The sequence below is a fragment of the Monodelphis domestica genome, chromosome 5 (genome assembly GCF_027887165.1).
Source record: "Monodelphis domestica isolate mMonDom1 chromosome 5, mMonDom1.pri, whole genome shotgun sequence".
NCBI classification, from domain to species: domain Eukaryota; kingdom Metazoa; phylum Chordata; class Mammalia; order Didelphimorphia; family Didelphidae; genus Monodelphis; species Monodelphis domestica.
This window is the reverse complement of record NC_077231.1, coordinates 110,972,386-110,994,861: the sequence shown is the minus strand read 5'-3', so window position 1 is coordinate 110,994,861 and position 22,476 is coordinate 110,972,386. Positions and strand designations below refer to the sequence as shown.

At 37.4% G+C, this 22,476-nt stretch overlaps 1 protein-coding gene across 6 annotated transcripts in view; it reads left to right on the top strand.

Annotated features, from left to right (window-relative positions):
• The window catches only part of ADIPOR2 (adiponectin receptor 2), a 121,991-nt gene that overhangs the window by 16,998 nt on the left and 82,517 nt on the right, over positions 1-22,476 (top strand). The window contains exon 1 of one of the 6 annotated variants that reach the window (XM_007503816.2): positions 10,324-10,555. The exons of 2 other annotated variants lie outside the window; for them this stretch is intronic. The gene's annotated coding sequence lies outside the window, so the exon portion shown is untranslated. 3 more of the 6 variants (XM_056799091.1, XM_056799089.1, XM_056799090.1) reach the window with 3 other exon arrangements.

Below are 22,476 nucleotides of genomic sequence, written 5' to 3'. Positions count from 1 at the left end.
CACGATTTTGCTTTCTTTGAATTTTTTGGTCTCTAGATCTTGTTGTAGGATTTAGCAAAATGCTGTTGAACTATTGCAAAACCCCTGGTGCAGTCTTCTCCAATTTAACTGAGTTTTGTTCCATGTGAAAGTATTGATTTTTTGGGCTTTTCTTTGTAATTGGAGTGCTAAAATAAGCATTACACAGGCCCACGACAGTGTAGAATCTGGATGTGCTTGGGATGTCTGCAATTGTGCTTGACAGGTTTGGAATAACTGCATGGGACTTTTTCAAGAAATTATTTACTGCCCTCAAATCCTGGACAAATCTCCATTGTATTATGCTTTCAGAATCATATTTTGTTTTCTTTATGGGCATAATTAGTGTGTTGTACTCTGAAATTATTGACATGAGAATTTTCTGTTCTAATAGACTCTGGATAATTGGGGCAATTCCTTCTATTGCTTCTTTGCTTAGCTTATATTGTGGTATCTTTGGTGGTATTCCTTCTTTGACTTCTACTCTTATTGGTGCAGATTTTAGAATCCTTACATCTGTAGAATACCTAGCCCAAACCCCTTCTGGTACATCACTTGGTATTTCAAATATTGTACCTTCATTCTGATCTTGTGCATCATCCACTTGCCCCATGAAAAGCAATGGATAATGTTTTAAAGAGTCTTTGGGAAGATGTAGGAAAATTTTCCTCAATTGATCACATGGGTTGCCCTAATTTTACATAAAAAGTGTCTCCTGAGAAGGTTAGATAGGCATTCTGGGATTAACAAAAATGTGTGTTCTGTTGTTTGAGGTCCTACAGTTACCATCTTTGATATTAATTTGGGTACCCTTTGTTTTTTCCCTGTTGTCTTCATGATTTGTATGTAACTTATAATTTTGCTGTCTTCAGGAGGTGTTTTTAGAATATATCTCATTGCCCCAGTATCATGGTAAAATTCTTTCTCCTGGATCTATTTTCCAGATCAGTATATTTTTTCAATGTGATATTTCTTGTTTTCTTCTGTTTTTTTCATTCTTTTGATTTTTTAAAAATTGCATCTTAATGTCTCATGAAGGCATTAGCTTCTAGTTGCCGAATTCTAATTGTTAATAAATGATTTTCTTCTGTGAACTTTTAAGTCTCATTTTCCATTTGGCTCATTTCTTCTTGTACTTTTTTCATTTCTCTTCCCCATTTTCCCTCTGCCTGCCTCTCTTAATTGATTTTTGAAATTCTGAGCTCTTCTAGAATCTGAGACCAGTTCATATTTTTCTTTGAAGCTTTGCATGTGTTTGCTTTGCTTTCATTATCCCCTTCTGTGTCTGTGCCTTGCTTTTTGTCTCCATAAAATTTTTTCTATCCTTAGGGATGTTTCTTTTTATGTTTGTTCATTTCTCCAGCCTTTGTCTTGACTTCTCCCTTTATTTTAAATACAGACTCTATTCTCTGGGAGAATAGAGTGTGCTCTTAAGCTTCAGTTCTTTCTTGATGCTATGCTTAGCTTTCCCCCCCCTACATATTTCAGTTCTTCTGAGGTGGTATGATGGCCTGTGGACTTAGAGTTCTGAAAGACACCTTCCATTGCTGATTCAATCACTCCCTGAGATTTCCAATGGTTCAATGTCTAGCCTGGACTTGAGTGGCAGCTTTTGGTCTCATGCTAAGGCTGATTAGATCTGTGTACTCCTTTACCCTGGGGCTTTGTCTTGAACCCTTTTGCAAGGGCTAGCTAGGTCTGGGCTCCCACAGGCTAGCACCTGGGGACTGTCTTCCCTGGAGATTTGGGGGCCTACCTGGGTTTACACTGATCTTGAGTTCCCCACAAACCACCTGAAACTGGTATTAAAGTCCTCACTACAAGCTTGGGCAGGGGCTGCTGGTCTAGCTCTGGGCTTAGATCCAGGCACATAGCACAAACTGCCTCCGACCTTATTGCAGGTTTGCTTTGAACTTTCAGGCATACATTGGATTGCACTGCTATTGGCTTAAATAGAGTCTCAGGGTCTGGATGTTGGTTTGGGCTCAGGTTCAGGACTTGGAACAGTAGATGGGTGTGGGGCTGGAGGGTAGTTTGCTATTGACTTGTACCTTATTTCTTATTGTAACCTCCAGCTGGCTTTGGTCCATTCTCACCCCAGTGAATGAGATGTTCTCTGTCTACCTTTCAAGATGTTTTCTGCATGAAAGTTGCTTCACTCTGTCTCCTTGTTGGTTTTTTCACTCCAGTATTCATTTTGTGGCATTATTTTAAGATTGGTTCGAGAAGATTTATTGTGGTGGTTTCTAGATTTCCCTGTTTCTGCTCTAACATCTTGGCTCTGCCTCTCCAATATCCCTTTTAAAAAAATTTTTTTTAAGAACTAGGTACTTATTGGTGTGCATCAGATATTTTCTTGATTTTTCCTACAAAATAAATATAACAGGCATTTTTATTTTTTTCAGTAAAAGTATAATCCTAGTTTGTTTTTGAAAATTCTCTGTTCCCAACTTATTTTCATCCCCCCCCCCCAGTTTTCCTTTTAAAATTGAATCTGTATTCTGAATTAACTGATATGGATTAACCTTTCTGAATTGAATGCTAAATTTTTATTAAGTGCTCATTATGCTCCAGGCACTGTGTTAAATGCTGTGTATACAAAGACAAGCAAAAATATTGTTCCTGCTCCAAATGAACTTACATTATAAAGGGGAAAGATAACACATAAAGGAAAGTTGGAAGGGAGAGGGAGGAGACAAGAGATACCTGCTCAGGTTCGGAAGGAATGAAGCCTTGCCAGCCTGGATCTGGTCCCCAAAATGTAGGCCCTGAAAAAAACTTGCCACTGAGAGGAGAGGGCCAAGATGACTGAGGAATATCACAAGGTCTGAAGGCCTAGTCCTAACAGAACTTCTGGGGTGAGACATCATCAAGCATGGTGGCAAAGTCATTAAGAACAGGGAAATGAATGAAACATAGTCTATTTTGGCCCCTTCTTTATTGTGGCTTATACTTTCAGCACTTTTTAAACATCAAAGAGGTACAGTGGTGCTGTGTTGCTCCTAGATGAAGGGTCCAGGCCCCTTCATTGAGTTCTTGTATGGGTCTAATTACCTAGAAGGGGAGTCAAAAGCTGGGAGAATATGGGTGTAAGGTTTAAAGATTAAGGGAGGAATGGCATTGTAAAGGGTAAAATTAGGGTTTTTGACTGAATATATTATATTAGTAGTCCCAATAAAATACTTGTCAGTTTGGGATTTTTATGGTAGTTTAATTACAATAGAAGGAAAAAATTAAGAAGATGGAGAAGAGGGTAAGGGTAGGAGATTTTCTCTGGCCTGGAGTAAGTCAAAGAGAGTTCAGAGGCCTCAGCCTAGGGGCCTTCTCAGAAGATTAAATCTAGCTTGGCTTCCAGCCACAAGGCCTCCTCAAGATGAGGGGTTTCCTTGGAGGATAATGCCTTTCAGGAGGTCAAGGAAAGGAGGAATCAGTCTTGGTTTACTCACCAAGGTTGCTCAGGGAAGACACCTCACCTAAATCATGCTACAGAGCCAAAAGCCGGAAGCACGCCAAAACGCTACCCAGAGCTCCCAACGCCACTGAAAGCTCCCAACACTGCCGAGAGCTTAATCACAGGAAGTGACACAAAATATATAGGCAGTTCTTAAGATCACTTCTTGCATCTCACATGTACTAATGGTAGCTTAAGCTTGGCTTAGGACAGTCCAGGGGGTCAGTCAGTTGTTTCTGATTTGTCACTTCCTAGCACATGCCACTCATAGACCTTCCTCCCCAACACTTAATCCTTAAGTGGTGGTGTATACATTCCTCGTTGTTAGAATTCTAAAGACTAAGCAGGGTGGAGTAAATCTAAAATTCACAGCATAGAGAGAGAGAACACAAGACACACAGAGATCATCAACATCATATCAGTTTGTAACTGCTTTGGTGGTTCTGTGTTTTTCCAAGTTGTCATGAGTATAGTAGAATATTACTTTTACAAATATTCATAGTACAATTGCTATTGCTGTGTACAATATTTTCTTGGTTCTGCCCACCTTACTCTTCATCATGTGTGAAGTTTAAGTCCAAGGGGATTTTGAAAATAACCAGATATAACTTTTTTAGCCACTTTTCAAAGAGATCAAGGAAATCCATCTTTAAAATGGAATATGTTTATTGAAAGAAAGAGAGAGAGAGATGTGGAGCAATGTCTCACATCATATCATGAATCTGAAGCAATGTTCCCCAGATTTATAGAGAGAGATAATGTGTGGCCATGACTCAAGTCATTGACCTGAGACAAAATGACCCTGATTTTCAGAAAAATTCTTAACTTTTAGGAAAATACAATAGACTTATAGCTAGCCTTCAAATTAATATTTTTAAGAAAATAGTCAAGGATTGGAGACAGATATTTTAATCCAGAAATAAAGACAGGAATGTTACATTGATTAACTTTACAGTGGATACAAAGAGAGGAGGAGTTCAGTGCTAGATTATCTGGGAGAGACTGATGTTTTATAATGTGACAAGAGGATCATTCCTGCTGTCAACTGTATTTTTTTAAACCCCTGGCGCTTAGGAACTTGCCTTAAGGGAAGTCCCAAATTGACCTTGTCTTAGACTGAACCATGGACCATCAAGCATCCATTAAGTATCCTGAATAGGAGTGATAGAATTGCTCAAATCCTCAATCACCCTTTCAGTCTTAGAAGTTTCTCTGATTTGATCAGAGATCCATTCCCAAGAAGGCTAGTACCTGGCTGGAACCATCCTTTTGTATCCATTACTCTTTATGGGAGTAATGATAAAGTGGGGGGTTTGAGGTGAAATCCCTGGATTCAGGAAGGATACCCTTTACAAGAATACAAGACTTCATACCTTAGCTTAGAAATAAAAAGAAAAATTTATTAATTTGGAATTCATGTTGAGTTTGACTAGAAGCACAGCATTGATGGAAAGTCTCCTAGAGGAGATCAATTCTGGGGTTTTTATATTCTTTACAGCAGATGATATGTGACTTGAGGAGGTTATGAACTCAGGCATAATTGGAGGGGGTCAGTCATCTGACCAGGGTAAGATCAGTGTCTTATGTCCTGAAGACATATGGGTGACCCTCATAGTTTAGGGGACAAATAGATGTCTTAGGTACAACCCCATGGTATTAAAGCATAGCCTTGAGGTGTATCTCTGTGTTTTTCTCACTTAGGGGAGAATCCAAAGAGGATAATTCTCTCAAGGGACTTTCTCTTGGATGTCTGGGACCTTATTGGTTCTTTGACATTTTAGGGTTAGTAGTTACAGGAATGCAAGGAAGCAAAGGAATTTTCCTGCTTATAGTTTGCCCTGAAACACTTTTGGAGTGCAAGGTAAACCTAGAGTCCCACATCATTGATACCCTAGCCTCTGGCTACAGTCTTTGTCTCAGGCCTGCTTTGTAGCCAGTCTGTATGTGTTTTCTGTTCTTAGTTTCCCCCAAAGGCAGATGAGAACCCCATGTTCTATTATTCTTTGGAAAATCATCTTTGGCAGTGTGTTTTCCCAGAGATACTGTGATCAGAGTGCAGGAGTCTTGGCTCTGTGTGGTATTAAGCACTGACTCTATGTGGTGGCCGAATATCAAGAGTTGACTCTTGTCCTGATTAAAGATTTAGTCTTTCTGACTACTTTAGTGGTTCTGTATTTTTCTAAGTTGACATATCCATGGGGACTGACCACCTGGGAGAGGCCTCTGATACAATGGGAGAAACTTCTAAACAAAAGGGTACTTAAGACTTGATCATTGGGTACTTTAGGGTTTATGGTTCAGTCTAAGGCAAGGTCAGTTAAGGCAAGTTCCCAGACTTATTAACACCTGTTGTAAGGGATTAGCTTTGCAAAAAGCAAGAAGCAAAAGAGATCTCACAGGGCAATGATAGGACCAACATTCCACTCAGATCTCCCAGGAACTGGGACTGAACACAGAGGCAGTTGGCAGTTGGTGGACTTTGGAGGAGTGAAAGACTGCATTTTCTCTAGCTATCAGGATAACCCAGAGGGTAGCTGTCTGGTATTTTCTGAACCCAGAAAATCAGTGATTCCTTTTCCGCTGGCTGTCCTGATATTCTGTCTGTTCCTGCTGCTGGTACAGAGAAGTGGATTTCTGCTGTTGCTGGTGACATCTTACTGGGATGGCTGTCTGAATCAAAGAAGGACTCCTGTGTTGTTAGATTTCTTTGGTCCTTTTTTGTCTTTGCCCCTACAAATCTCTCCTTAACTTTAATTACTACTTTAATTAGTTAGTTTAGGATAATTTTAGAAAGTTTAGGGTTTTAATATCTGTGATGGGTTAGAAGTAAGTTATTCCCTGATCCCCTATCCCCTTCCCTTTTCCCTTTTAGCTAAATAAACCTTTTATTATATATATATATATATATATATATATATATATATAGCGCTAGTTTTAACCCTTCTTTTAACCTGCTCTATAACTCACCTTAAAGTACAAACTCAAAAGAAACATTTTGTATGGTAAAGACACAGTGTATTTCTCAGACCAAGGGGGACTAGGAGGCTTTTGTCCTGCAGGGAGAAGGATGGGGTAGAAGGACCAACTTTCTACTGGGGTCCTAGGTGTAAGGATAATTTAAGGGTTGTGACCTAATCTAAATTAATTTTGGTCACCAGGGAATATCCCAAATAAAATACCCAAGTCAGTTTGCAAATTTATGGTGGTTTAATTAATATAGAGGGAAGGAATTAAGGAGAAGGGAGAGGGAAAAAAGTGTAGGATTTCTTCTGCCTGGCCTGTGCCAGGGGGAGTTAAAAGTCCTCCGCCACGAGTTCTCTGAAGATTAGTGGCTTTCTAAGAGGATACTGTTTGGAAGGTAAAGGATAAAGAATCAGCCTAAACTCCGAGATGGCTCAGTAAAGATGCCTCACCTGAACTAGGCTACTCAGCCTCCTCCAGTATGGCATCAAGGAAAACTCACCGCTAAACCTGGACAATAGTAGCCACCACCCAAGATGCCAAAACATTCAGCATGCTCCACCAGCCACCTCTCTGCCGCCAAAGCGAGCTGGAGAGAGGAAGTGACGAGAAATATATAGATGGTTTTTACATCACTTTCCTGAGTTTCACATGTACCAATAGTAGCTTAAGGTTGACTTAGGACAGCCCAGGGGTCTGTCAGTTGTTTTTGATTTGTCATTTGCTAGCACATGTCTGTCATAGTCCATCCTCCTAAATACTTAATCCTTAAGTATGGGTGTACACATTCCCGTTTTTGTTAGACTAAGTAGGGTGGAGTAATCTAAAGTTCACATAGGCAAATTGATCTTGGAGATATTAGTAACTATTACCCTTATAATATATTGAAGTTACAAGTCAAAATGTTATTCTGAGAATTATACATACATTCCACCTTAAAAATCAGTTCCTATAGGTCTTTCCAGGTTTTTCTGAAATCATCTTGCCCTTCATTTTTTATGGCATGATCAGTATCAACTTGAAATCTGGGGACCCCAAGTTTGCCCTTATCACATGAGAGTTCGACTCCAGGGAAATCTCAGATTCCCCACTTCAGACTGAACAATTGACCTTAAAGTAATTGATAATTCCAGCTTAGGTGGGGCTAACAGAGCTAAATCAAATGTTAAGTACCCTTTTGTCCTACTAGTTTTCTCCATTATATCAGAGATCTTTCCCAAGAAGACCCACACCTGTGCAGGACCATCCTTTTAATATCTATTGTAATTATACCCCAGCTTCTGGATATGGTTTCTTTCCCAAGCCTGTTTACATTCTGTCAGTGTAGTTTGGGGCCTCTTACTTCCTTGTAGCCATGGTAATGTCAATCAATCATACTTTGCTGTTTTTAGTTTCCCAAAGGCATATAAGTTCCCTAAATTCTGTTGTTCTTCTGAGAAAGCATCTAGCACAGTGTCTTCTCCCAAGGATATGTTCCCAAAGTCCCAAGTGTATAGACTGTGAAGATTGGATTTGGCTCTCCCCTGATTTTAACAATGAAGATACTTCGCTCTTCTTTGATTGTGAAGATTAAATTGTAATCCCCTGTCTATTTTTAGATTTTAATCCTCAAAAATGTAAGCACAGTACTTAAAGTTGACTATGGAGATCTACCCATTTTGGGTTTTAACTACAAAAAGGTATGGACACTCATTTCATACATTGAGTGGGAGGTCTGTGACTCATGTGTGAAAGAGTGGGCAGTTCTGGAGTGGAGTGTCGGCTGTGATTGGTAGATGTCAATATTTAGGGGAAGTTACACAAGAGAAAAAAAAGACTTTAAAAGTGGAAACAGAGACATACACAGACACACTTGGAGTGAAGAGGCATACTTGGAGTAGAGACTCACACTTGGAGTGGAACCTCCTGTAAGAAGCAGTTCTACTGGAGTTGAGGCTGATATAGAATCTGTTGATTGAACTGACACGTGGTGAGTGTAAAGGCTGACTTTAGTAATTCATTTTTGGGATTTAGTAATTAAAACCCTGGCAACCAATTAAATATACTGAGACCAATCATAAATTTAACAAGACTCTGTGTAGTCCTTGGCGAAGGGCTCTGTGTAGTGGTCAACTATTGGACCTGTCCTCCTGATGAAAGACTTGGTCTACTGACTACTTTAATAGTTCTGTGTTTTTCCAAGCTAACAATAGTATTCCATTATACTCATGACAACCTGGAAAAACATAGAACCATCAAAGCAGTTATAAAACAACAAATCTTTAATCAGGACAAGGGAGATATTGCTGTTATGGCCACCATATAGTCATGCACATACACACTAATACCACACCAAACCAAACTCAGTCTCTGGGAACAATATCTTTGAGAAAATATACTACAAATGGGAATTTCCACTGAACTGAGGAACTTGGTTCTATATATACTTGAAGGAATATAACCAAAGAGAAATGACTGGTTACCTTGGGGACTTGGGAAAGAGTTCAACCTCTGAGGTTAGGATATTTGGGAGAAGCCTAAATACAAGAGAAACTAAGAAACCAAAAAAAAAAAAAAGATACTTAAAACTTGATTACATCTACTACTCCTATCCAAGGTGGCCTATTGTTCAGTCTGGGACAAGATTTAGTCTGGAAGTTTATGGAAGGCAAGTTCCCATGGGACAAAGTTAAATTTGGGGTTTTATAAAACCAGGATGTGGCTCATTATGTATTTTTACATGTGAATTGGTCTAAACTTTAAGAAAAACAATCACCTATAACATAGTTGTTGTGGGGCCCATATGTTGAAATATATTCAATTTGCCCAGTCACACCTATGATTGTGTCACTTTGAGAATGACACAGTATCCTTAAACTGATCTCTAAGAAGTGGCAATGAGGAAGGTAACAAGTTAAAATTGACAAAGTTGTCAACTAGTTGCTCACAAAGAATTTAATCTGAAAAGAGCAGAGAATTGATATTAAAGTAGATTCTATATAAGAAAAACTCAAAACTGCAAGAGAGAAGCAGCAGCAATATAGGAAGGAATTGGATAGAGGACCATTCAGAGGGCCTTCAGTAGAATCAGTGTTGAGATTATGACTGTCGGAAGAGGTCATCCACTAGGAACTTGTACACTATCTTCTTCTTCTTCTTCTTCTTCTTCTTCTTCTTCTTCTTCTTCTTCTTCTTCTTCTTCTTCTTCTTCTTCTTCTTCTTCTTCTTCTTCTTCTTCTTCTTCTTCTTCTTTTTTTTTAAACCCTTACCTTCAGTCTTGGAATCAATACTGTGTATTGGTTCCAAGGCAGAAGAGTAGCAAGGGCTAGGCAATGGGGGTTGGGAGGCAAACAGAAAAACACACTGTAAATAGTCTGGGTTAAGTATGCGCCTCGGCCTGGTACGAGGGTTAAGGGACCCTTTCGATTTCATGGTCAGATACCTCCTGGGACTCAACCCGCGAGCCTAAGAGAAGAGAAGGTGGCTGCCAACTGTGGGGTCCGCTTGTGGCTCCACACTTCTCCCCGCCTCCGGGTTCCTACTACATCCTAGCAGCTCCAGGGTAAGCGGGAGCCCGTAACCATGGAGACAGGAAAACACTGCTGAGGCAGTCCCGCCCCCTTATATCCCTGGTTTTTCCGCTTCCGTTGGGAGTGGGGGCTGCGCGCGCCCCCGCTCTCTGAGTGGAACGGAGAAAGGCAGAGAAGGGAGAAAGAAGGAACGCGTGCTTCCTTGTTTTCTAAGATTGTTCTCGGGCGAACCACAAATCCCCAGATGCATCGGGGCGGTCGTGAACCTGGGAAAAAGGGGACTTCCGGCTGTAGGTGGTGCGCCTGCGTAAATGGCACTGTCGTATTGGCCCGAGAGATCTCGTGCGATGTGTGTCACAGCGACGTGCAGCCGTGGGGCGGGGAAGACGAGGCAGCGGCGGTGGCGGCGGCGGCGGCGGTCGCGGCGGTCGCGGCGGCGGCGGCGGCGGCGGCGGCGGCGGCGGCGCGGACACCGACGCGATTTCGCTGGAGTGGAGGCAGTGGCTGTAGCAGCTGTAGCGAGTTCTGCCCCCTTCCCTCCTCCGCTCCCCCTCCTTCCCCCCCTTCCCTTCCGAAGAGGCAGAGCCTGGCTCGGAGAGGCAGCGACAAGTTCCGGGTGAGAGGCTTTGGAGTCCAAACAAACCTCCCAGACGGGGGTGACTGGGGTGGGGGGGGGGTGGCATTGAGGGAACCAGCTTCTCCTGTCTGTCACAGGAACTCCAGGAAGGAGGGCGCCCTTCCTCCCGCTGCAGCCTTTCTCTTGGTCGCAGGCCGAGGTCCCGTTATTTTTTCATCAAGGGGTTGTCACACTTCCCTCCCCCTTCAAAAAGGACCGGGGGTGCCTTGTTCCTGTCTCTGGAGCAGATGATTTCCCTATCCTCCTGCCTTCGGTATCGACTTCCCACCTAGTGATCAGCTTGCCCAACTATTGTCTCCCTAGGATGCTTTGTTTACTTACTTGCATTTCCTCTTTCCCGGGAATTTTGTGGTGCCTTTATTTATTTTTGGGAATGACTGACAATATCCTTCTAGAGTTCCTCCCATCTCCTCTTTGAAGCCTCAGAGAAATATATGATCTCAGATCACTTAGAATTGTGTATAGAGTCCTCTGCTTTCTTATGGGATTTGCTGCTTTTCTTGTTTGACAGATTTAGTTTCTCCTTAAATTGCATGATGAGAACTGGGTCAGAAATGTGTTTTCAACAGATTGAGTTTTGTGATTTTTTTGGCTTCCCGAAGGCATTTCTTTTCTCTATAACTTAGGGTAGTTATCCATACATTAGTAGAGTGTATCTTTCTGGTGGAATCAAGATTAAGTGGATTGATATTGGATCCTAGGAGAAAAAACAGTAATCTGGAGATATTGTGGATTTGATAGAATTGAGTTGAGTGGCTTCAATGTGCAGTATTTCTCAACTTTTCTCCCAATCATCTTCATCAAGAGCATTAAAAACAAATAAGGTAGGCTGTCTTCATTCCGTTTTCCATTTCTACTCCTGGAATGGTTAGGGTTTTCTAAAGTTACAACTAGGGAATAAGGTAGAGAATGGGAATAATGATTACAGTTTAGGGAAGGAAGACAGCAATACAATTCCGGTAATATTTGATGTCAGGTAAAAGCTTGTCTTTTGTCTTCCTTTTCGTCATTGATTCCCATTTCCAAGCACTACTTTAGAAAAGACCACTTAACTTTTCTTTCCTACCGTCCCCCTGACCACTCCAAGAACTGGTGTTTTGGGTGCTGAATTTTATACTCTTTGGATGGGTTGGGGAATCATATACATCTTAAAATAACAATTCTGATTATTGAAATGTGCCTTTACCATAGTTGATTACCTCCTTTCCTTTTTTTCATTAATCTCTTTTAATTTAGGTGATAGGTTAATTTGAGATTCCCTTTCAATTAACCTGTTCAATTAACAGCAGTTAACCTGTCAGGAAAAGTTGAAACTATTTAATATACATTGTCCCATGATAATTAATTTGGTTTTTATGAAAATCGATGAAGTTTTGAAGTGATCTTAGGGAGAAAGTTTCCTTTTCCAGAAATAGGTTGAACTTTGAATTCTAAAATTGTAGTTAATTTTCTTTCCTTTTTTTTAAAACCTTACCTTCCATCTTGGAGCCAATACTATTGGCTCTAAGGCAGAAGAATGGTAAGGGCTAGGCTATGGGGGGTCAAGTGACTTGCCCAGGGTCACACAGCTGGGAAGTGTCTTGAGGTCATATTTGAACCTAGGACCTCCTGGCCCTAGACCTGGCTCTCAATCCACTGAGTTACCCAGCTGCCCCCTATAGTTAATATTCTAAGAAAAAGCAAGATATAAAAAACTTTTATGTTGATGAACCTTCCCAATAATTGTGAATAATAAACTGTTATGCATTAGATATCTGAATTTTTCCAACTAGTGGTATAAATTGCACATATTTCCCAATTTAACTATTAGGGTTAGCTGCCTTATTAGATTATTTCATATTCTCTTTTGCATATTTGCAGTGAACTAATAATAACATGCCAGTTGATTTTTAGAGAATCTTAAATGTAATGACATTCAGTTAATTTTTTCTCCCTTAATTGGTATGCCAGCTCAAATAGGTATTTCATATAGTGCCTGATATAGAATTACGGTGGAGTTTTCATCTCAAAGTTTAAAAATTGAGTTTAGGAACACTTTTCTCATAGGAAATTTGTGTTTTCCCTGTTTCTAATCACCCTAAACTGTGTTGAATTTTTATGTCATTTAGTTCTAATTCTGTTTGTTCAGAGTATATAACTAAGATTCTCAAGACACCAAGCTCAGAACAGTAGTTTTGCAAAAAAAAGAAAAAAATCTATTTCATACCTGTTTAATTCTGTAATAACTTATATGATACTTTAAGATTTGGAAAGTGTTTTATAAACATCAAACAGCCTTGTGAAGGAAATAGCACAGGTATTATTGTCCCAATTTTATAAATGAGGAAGTTGTATCCCAGAGGTCAAGTGATTGCTAAGGAGTCCTACAGCTAATAATCAGATTTAGGAATGTATCCAATATGTTTTTTTTTCCTTCTGTGTTCAGTACTTTTTCTGTCATCCTATGCACCTTCATCACTATGTTGATACTCATTATCCATCAGAAGTGGTTACCAGCTCTGAATTTAATAACTTAGTAAAGGAAATTCCTACACAAGAGTCCTGTCACGACCTAGTGGGGTGTGTGTGTGGACTCTAGATTTTCTAAGGCAATTCTGCTCCCATTAAAGCTGTGGTGTCAATTCAGAGGACCACTAAACCCTACATAAGGATCCTTATGTTGTACATTGACTTAGAAAACCATATATATTTATTTGTCTTTTTATTAACACATCAACTCGTTAAAATCAGAGAGGAACTACATTATAAACTGCTCAGGCTGGTATTTGGGATTGTATAGGCCACATTTGGCCCTGCTTTGAGTTTTAGCACCCTTGGCTTAGAATATGGTCACCTATAGAATATACATTTTTTTCCCACCATTCCTTCTAAGTTACAGAGGAGGTACTGTGAATGCATGCTGGAAGATGTGAAAGCAAAAGTCATCCCTATGTGGATAAAAAAAAATCTTTATTTTTGTTTTTAAAGATTCTGGATGATTTTTCACTATTCACTTCTAAGTGGTGTAGTATTTTGAAAAAAAATCTAAATATATTTAGAGGTGAGAAAAACCTTAATCTATTCTAGTCTAGTTTTGCTAATCAAAACTAGTGCAGACTAGTAAAATATGATTTCTGTGCAGTGTACCTTGCTGCTATGAGTGAGAAGAGCAGAGAAATCTTTTTAAAAAAATTATGGTTTTTAAAAAGTAAGAAACTTTCATTGCAAAAGTTTTATGGACTAGGCCTTTCAGTTTGTGCAACATTGTTGAGAAACTGATAGTTTAGCCCAGCTTCTTTATGTATTCAATTATTCATTTTATATATTCACAGATTGTTATAAAAGGAACCTTAGAGATCCAAGAAAGTCTTGTTTTACATACAGGAAACTAAAGCCTGGAGACATTAAGTAATAGCCTAATGTCTTCATCAACAAATATTTATCAGTTGTCTACCACATACTAGGCACTGGGAATACAAATACAAGGAATGAACATTTACTTTCAAAGAGCTTATATTCCTTTCAAAAAAAATGAATTTATTAATTTGTTACATTAAAATTTCCTTTCTCCCCTCCCCACTGTAGAGAAGGCATTATTTAACAAAAAGATTTATGTATATGTAAAACTATGTCTTGCTTGTTTCCATTTATTAGGTCTTTTTCTGAAGGTAGACATATACAAGTTATTCTCATACAATATTTCCATATGATCTTTTGGTTCTTCTCATTTCATCCTTTACAATTTCATATTCCATGGCTGTTTTATTATAAAATATTAACCTGCATGTCATTTCTTATGGTGTAGTAGTATTTCATTACAATCACACAACTTGTTTGGCTATTCCCCAGTTGATAGACATCCCCCCAATTTCTAGTTCTTTGCCATCACAAAGAGAGCTTCTATAAATATTTTAGAATATATAGGTTCTTTTCCTTTTTCCCTGATCACCTTAGGAAAAAGAATTAATAGGGATATTGCTGGTTCAAAGGATATACACAGTTTTATAACTCCCTTGGCATATCTAAATTGCTCTCCAAAATATTTGGATCAGTTCAGTTTCACTAGAAGTGAATTAGTGTCCCCATTTTTCCACATTTCCTTCAACATTATTTTGTCATTTTATCATTTTAACCAGTTTAATAGGTGTGAGATGATATCTCTGAGATGTTTTGATTTACATTTCTCTAATCAATACTGATTTAGAGCATTTTTTCATATGACTATATGCAGCTTTTATTTCATTATCCAAAGACTGTCTGTTCATTGTTCTCTGACCATTTATCAATGGGGGAATGGCTCATTTTTACAAATTTGAATCTATATTTTAGATATGAAACTGTCATTATCCAAGAAACTGTCTATAAAATTTTTTTCTCAGTTTTCTGAAAGAACTTACATTCCAATGGGGAAGACAACAAATGAATATTTAGAGAATAAATGGAAGGTTAAATCAAAGTAGTTTGGGAGGGAGGACACTAGCAGGTGTGGGGAGGGGAGGAATCAGGAAAAGCTTCTTATAGAACTTGAAATAAAGGATTCCCTGCTGTGGAGGCAGAAGTAGTGTTGTCATATGAAATGTGTGTGTTATTTGTGAGAGACAGGGAAAAGTCCAGTTTGGTTGGATTGCTCCTTGTAGGAAGGGAGTAATAAATAATAAGGTTGGAAAGATAAGTTAGTATCAGGTTGTGAATTTAAAGCTGTTTTTGGTCCTAGAAGCAGAGTTTGGGACCTTAGCTCTTCTTGATTTTTTACTTTACTATTTTGCCTGAGGATCAGAGCAACTTAAGAACCCAAAGTCACAGCTAGCCTGCTAATGTAGAACCCAAACTCCTAGAATGGTGCTTTTCTTTACTTGATGTAAATTTGTTAATTTTCTGTTGCTTTGTGGTTATGGGATGACTGTGTGTTATAATGGAAAGACACCTGGGTTTGAATCAAGGCACTGCCATTCTGTAATTCTGTGACAGTAATTGTGTTTAAATTGAGTTTCTTAATTTGTAGAATGTGGTTAGTAATATTTTACTAAAAAAGTGATTTGTAAACCTTATTTTGGAAAGATCTTCAAGGAATTATGAGTATTATGAAAAATTCATTAGGGAATAGAGTTGAAATAAAGACTATAAAATTTATCTTTCTAAAAAATGTAAAGCCTTTAGGAGGATAAATTTGAAATTTTTTGCTGTCTCAAATATTTTTTCCTGATATTTGCATTCTGACTGAGACCAACCTATTCTTTAAAATAAGATAAGAAGATTGATTTAATTCTGGGATATTATTAGTAACTAAGCATTCAACTTCCTAAGTAACTTTGATACATAGGAATTCAACCTTTAACAACTTAAGAATTTTTCTGATTGGAACTTATAGAAGAATGTATTAGCCAAGCAGTGTTACTACTGGGTATTAAGTATCCAGACAAAAGGAGGACCGACTGCTTTTACACATTTTCCTGTGTATCTTCTTTCCCCTCCCAGAGAGCCAATTCTTTTAATAAAGAATAAAAAGAGAAGAAAGTTCAGCAAAACTAAACAATACTTTGGATAAAGGCCACATCTGTAGTCCTCCCATTGCTACAAAGAAGAGAGGAGCTCCTTTTAAAAATATCTTCTTTGGGATCAAGATTGGTCTTCATAATTTCAAGTCCTTAATTTCAGTAGTTCTGTCTGTGGCTATTCTTTCATTTACATTGTTGTGGTCTTTGTACATATTGTTTTTCTATTTCAGCTTATTTTCATTTTCTGTCAGACACTTCCCATGTATTTATGCTTTATCCATTTATCATTTCTTACAGCACAGTAATATTCCATACATTATCACTGTGTCTATATCTCATAGTAAATGAATAATAATTATTTTTTTATGGACTAAATTAATATACTACAGCTTATTTAGGCATTCTCTAAATCACAGGTCATCTACTCTGTATCCAGTTATTTGATACTACAAAAAGTACTGCTATAAATATTTTGGTGTGTATGGGGCTATCTCACAGTGCTGCCAGGCTACACTCTGGCCATCATTCTCATTTCTCACTCATTCTCCTAGGTCTGATAAGTGAAATTTTGTCTGATCTTGCTAGGAGCTAGGCCACTATACCAGTCATTTTATTTCTTTTTTTTCCTTTTAAACATTATTTTATTTGGTCATTTTCAAACATTATTCATTGGAAAATAAAGATCATTTTCTTTTCCTCCCCCCCTCCCCGCATAGCGTGATTCCACTGGGTATCACATGTGTCCTTGATTCGAACCCATTTCCATGTTGTTGGTATTTGCATTAGGGTGTTCATTTAGAGTCTCTCCTCAATCATATCCCCTCAACCCTTGTAGTCACGCAATTGCTTTTCCTCGTTGTTTTTACTCCCACAGTTTGTCCTCTGTTTGACAGTAGTGTTTTTTCTCCACGATCTCTGCAGATTGTTCAGGGACATTGCATTGCCACTAAAGGAGAAGTCCATTACGTTCGATTGAACCACAGTGTATCAGTCTCTGTGTACAATGTTTTCCTGGTTCTTCTCCTTTCGCTCTGCATCACTTCCTGGAGGTTGTTCCAGTCTTCATGGAATTCCTCTACGTTATTATTCCTTTTAGCACAATAGTATTCCATATACCAGTCATTTCTATCCTACTCTACAACCATCCTGTGGCATGTGATCCCTTTCCAAATCCTAATCCAAATTCCTCCTATTTGCATTAGAAAGTAAAATCTTTGAGGACAGTGACTGTCTCTTCTTTGCGTATATTTGTATTCCCAGTTCTAAAACAGTATCTGACACAAAACAGGTTCTTAATAAATGATCTGTTTCTTGATGTGTTGTTGACCTCTTTTAAAGTATGACTAACAGAGTTAATTTCTGGGTCAAAGGGCATAGACATTTTAGTTTCTTCCTTAATATAACTCCAAATTGCTTTCTAAATATTAAGTATCTAATATATGCCAAGCACTAAATTAGGTGCTAGGGAATAAATAAAAAGACAAAGATGAAATCTAAAAATGCGCCTTAAAAAAAAAAGCTAAAACAGAACTTATATTTTATCTTAGAGGCAATTGGGAGCCCCTCGAGTTTAAGGGAGTGACATAATCACACCTGATTTTAAGTACAATCACTTGGGTAGCTGTGTGCAATTTAGACTTGAGTGGAGAGAGATTTTAGGGTAGGGGGACAACAATCTAAGACAGAATTGATGAGAGGCTGAACTAGGGTGGAGGTGGTCTGAGTTGAAAGAATGGGTCAGAAATGAGATGATGTGAAAGTAGAAAACTGATTGAATATATGGACTGAAAGAGAGTAATAAAGGATAATGCCAGCATTAGGAACCTGGTCTGGAAAAAATGGTGGTACTTTATGTAGAGGTAGAGAAGTTTGAATTGAAAGAGGAGTGAGTTTGGGGGGGGATATAGTCAGTTCAGTTTTGGATATGCTGAGTTGAATTGTCTTCAGGACATTCAAGTTAAAATGGCCAATTGTAGTTGGTGATAAAAGTCAGTATAGAGATTGGGGTTGTATATCTGCAAATCATCTGCATAAAGATAATTGCATTTTCTTTCATGTACTCTTTGGCCTAGCCAAATTGGTCTTCTTGTTCTTTACCCATGACATTACATTTCTTATATCTATGCCTTTACATTGACTCTTGACCATGCCTAAAATGCAGTTCCACCTTTACCTTCATCTCTTAAAATTGATAATTTTCCTTGTTTCTATATATTTGTTTGCTTGTTGCTTCCCCCATTAGATCATGAGTTTCTTAAGGACAGGGACTGTTTTTTGTCTTTTTTTTTCTTAATAAGTGTTTATTATTGACTAACTAGTCTCTTTCATGAAACCTTTCTTGATTCCCTTCTGGTTGCTAGTGCCTTTCTTCCACCAAAGTAATTTATTTAGAGATAGGGACTGGTAATGATTTCACTGGTATAAATGAAGTAACTTCCACTACCATTGAAGCTGGTTGGCCCTTTCTTTGTAGTCTTAAAGACTTGTCCAGGGTTACACAGCTATTATGTGACAGAGGTAGAATTTGAATCTAGATTATCTTGTCTTCAAGAATGGCTATTTTGCCTATACATATACTTTGTATATATTTTGTACATACCATATGTGTACATGTTGTTCTCTAATAGAATGAAAGCTCCATAAGGGTATGGGACTGTTTCACTTTAATTTTTATAACACCCAGTGCCTACTACATTACTTGACACATAGTAGGTACTTAACTAAATCTTGTTTATTTGTTGTCAAATTGATAGGTTTTTAAGTCAATAAGTAAGCCATCATTTATTAATTGCTTATTTTGTGTCATATTTTGCTGATGTGAGATATTATGATATAGAATTGTTCAAAAAAATTAGACTGTGATTTGAGCCTTCTTTGAGAGTGTTTTGAGGCCTGGCCATTAAATATAATGGATCCCTATGGGAGTATACCAGTTGATATAATTTACCTTTAATGGGACTAATGAAGCCTCTGTTAATAGGTGATATTTACCTTGAAGTAAAATTTTAGATAATTACTGAGTACAGTACAGGTATTTATTTTAGTATCTACATAAAGGAGATAGTATTTGCTTTTTCTCAGTTTCATAGGGATATTATGAAAATTTATGAGAAGAATTTAAAAGTAGTTTGAAACTCCATGGAACTGTGTTTTAATAAAGTGTTACTATAATTACCTTCAGCCTGTATTCTTATCATTGACTAGTGTTTGCCCTTGTGTCTTCAGTCTTCTAATCACAGTGATGGATTTAGAGCTTTCAATCCAAAAGAAGAATCTTATGGGGTTACTTGGAGAATGTGTTTTTTGCTTTTCTTTTTTTTTAATTAACCCAAGTCTGGGTTGACATTATTGTTTTTGAGTGTTTTGTAGATGAATTATTTAGTTCCTCAGGACATTTTCTGGTTTTATTTTTATTTTTTGTACTTCATCTCTGATTTTTTAGTAGAGGGAGCTCTGAGTGAGATGGCAGAAGTTCAAAGATACCTGTTTTGCAGTTTATAGTCTTAAAAGAGTTGCCCCTGAGAGGTTGAAGATCACATAGCCAAGATGTGTCAGAGACAGGACTTGAATCCAGCTCTTCCTCACTTCAAGGCCATTTCTCTTAAGTCAGGTTCCTTTTTTTGGGGGGGACCAGACCTTTACTTTCCTCTGTGTAGGGAGCTCCTGGTAAGGATTTGCTTCTAACAATGGTTTATAAGATGCATCAGCATGTGTCTATTGTAACATTTACAGTTATAGAGAATTTCCAGGGGCCCTTTCTGAGAGGTTAAGTGACTGGTCTAGGATCATATAGAAGGAGAAGCTCCTTTGTGTCAGAGATAAGACTTGAACCCAAAGCTTCCTGACAGGCCACTTCTCTTATCTACTGTGCCAGGCCACTTCTCATTTCTATAGTAGATTCTCTATAGCATACAGAAGTATGAATAAGGTGTTTTATTAATAGCACATTATCTATTTTTTATATGTTATTTATATATGCAGTAGCATATAAAAAGCAAATATTACTGATTTGAAGCACTTCCTGTTTTTTAAATTATAGTAATGAAACTATCATATAGTTTGTAAAGATACTGTGCAAATCATGATAAACTTAAAGCTAGAGGGGGGAAAATATAATTTAAAAAATATTTTATTACATAGCTGATATTAAAATGGAATCATAAAATCATTAGAGCCCTTAGAAATAATTTTATCTAGTGATGCTTAATTTCATTGATGAGGAAGTTAAACCTTTAAATAAGGAAGTGAGTGGACTTGCCCAAGGTCATTTAGGGAGTTAGTGGGAAAGCCAGAACAAGAACAGGTCTTTGAATTTTCAGTACAGTATTTTTTATGTAGTACCTAGCTTCCTTTTATGATGATAGCTTTTAAAACTTTCAAGTAGAAAAAATTTTAAAAGAATATTTCCTAGATGACTTGGTTATCTTGATAAGGAGTAGAAATTTGAGAATTAGAAAAGTAATGACATCACTGGGATTATGGTGAAGCTGTAGACTTTTATTTGAAAAACATTCTGGTGGTAAATTGTGATGCTATTTACTTCTATTAACTTCTTTCCTTTTCTTTTTGACAAGGTACTTTATTCCATCTTTTGGACAGCTCCAGTTTTTAGTAGAGTATAAGCTCTGTTAGGGTAAAGACTCTCATTCCAATATATGTTTCTTCAGTGCCAACTAAGCATAGGACTGAACTTCACATAACAAACAGATGTTGCCCTTATAATTTTTTTTCATTTAAATTTAAATTTCAGAAAAGAACAGTTAAATTTCATTTCTTCACTAATGATGAGTTCTAAAATAAAGTAAAATATGTAATGGTTAGGCCAGTAAATACATATTATTTTTGTTATGTTCTTGAGCTCTTGAATTTAAATATATAGACCTGAAAATCTTTGATAAAACTTTACGTAAACCTAATTTTAAGTTGAAGAGGACCTCCAATGTGTACTGTAGTTAATTCTTTGTGTAGTTTATTAATGATTTGGATTGTGACACTATATTACTTGAGAACCATGGAGAATTTAAGGAACTAATTGTGGAATCAGAGAGCTAGGAGAAATCTAGAGATCAACTTCTTTGTGGTTGTATTCCACTGGGAGCATATTGACTTAGAAAACCACAGATTAACATTATCTGTGTTGTATTATGTTTTTATTTATTTTGTTAAAACATCTCATTACCTTTTTTTTTAAACCCCTACCTTCTGTCTTGGAATCATTACTGTGTATATTTATTATTCCAAGGCAGAAGAGCTGTAAGGACTAGTCAGTGGGAGTTAAGTGATTTGTCCAAGGTCACATAGATAAGAAATGTTTTAGTAGATTTTAACCCAGAATTTCCCATCTCTAAGCCTGACTCTTGTTCCACTGAGTCACCTATCTGAACCCCTCCCATTTTTTAAATCTGGCTGGGCTCTACTTGGAGTTTTGTTGACCAAAATGGGTTGCAGAATTTGACTTATATGATCTACTTCAATCTCTTCTTTTTATTCTTGAGCAAACAGGTTTAAAGGTTGATTGACTTAACCTGTCTGGATAAGTCCAAATTTTGAGTTGCTTCTACAATTATTATGTTGCCTGTTATTGTAGTTCTGTACCTCCTAAATGACAGATTCTCTTTAAACTTGAACCTTTGTAACATTTGATCAGAAAAAAATTTCTCATTTTGTCACATAATTTGTGTAACTTGTCACAAATTTGGTTTAGTTTCTTTAGGTCACTTAATCTCTTATAATCTTGGTTCTTTTTTAGAAAAGATGAGTTGAGAGAGATGACATCAAATGGCTTTTAAGATTGCTTTCAGTTCTAAATTTTTGCTTTAATGATAAATAATGTCATTTTCAAGATGGAAAGAAATAGCAATAATCCTAGCCAAATTCTTTACTTATGTTTAAGGTTTGTATTTTATAGGCTTTTCTTGTGTGTGTAATGAATTTTGGATTTTCTTTTTAAAAGCCATTTTAATAGGGTTAGGGTTTATGTCATGCTTTAAGGGTTGCAAAGTGCTTAATAGACACTTCATTTTCTCCTTACAACAATTTTGGAAAGTGTTATTATTATTATCCCCACTTTACAGATGAGGAAACTGAGGTAGGCAAAGATTTAAATGATTTTTCTCAGAATCATACAGCTGGCAAGTGTTTAAGGCCAGGTCTTCCTGACTCTCAAGTCTAGTCCTTTGTATTCTTTGGCTTTCTAGTTTCTATTTGTCAAATATAGCTCTCTAAGAAGAAACTTTTTCCAAGTTGAATAAGCCAGTAAAGGTATACTATCCTCTTTTTTTTTAATTGGAGATATTTTAAAAGTTTTTATTGATCTCTTTTTACTGTATTCATTTCCATTTATCTCCATGCCTTTACCTTGCCCCTTGTGTCAGTGTTAGCCTTACACAGCATTTATGTGTGTAGTTCCATGTTGATTATAATCTG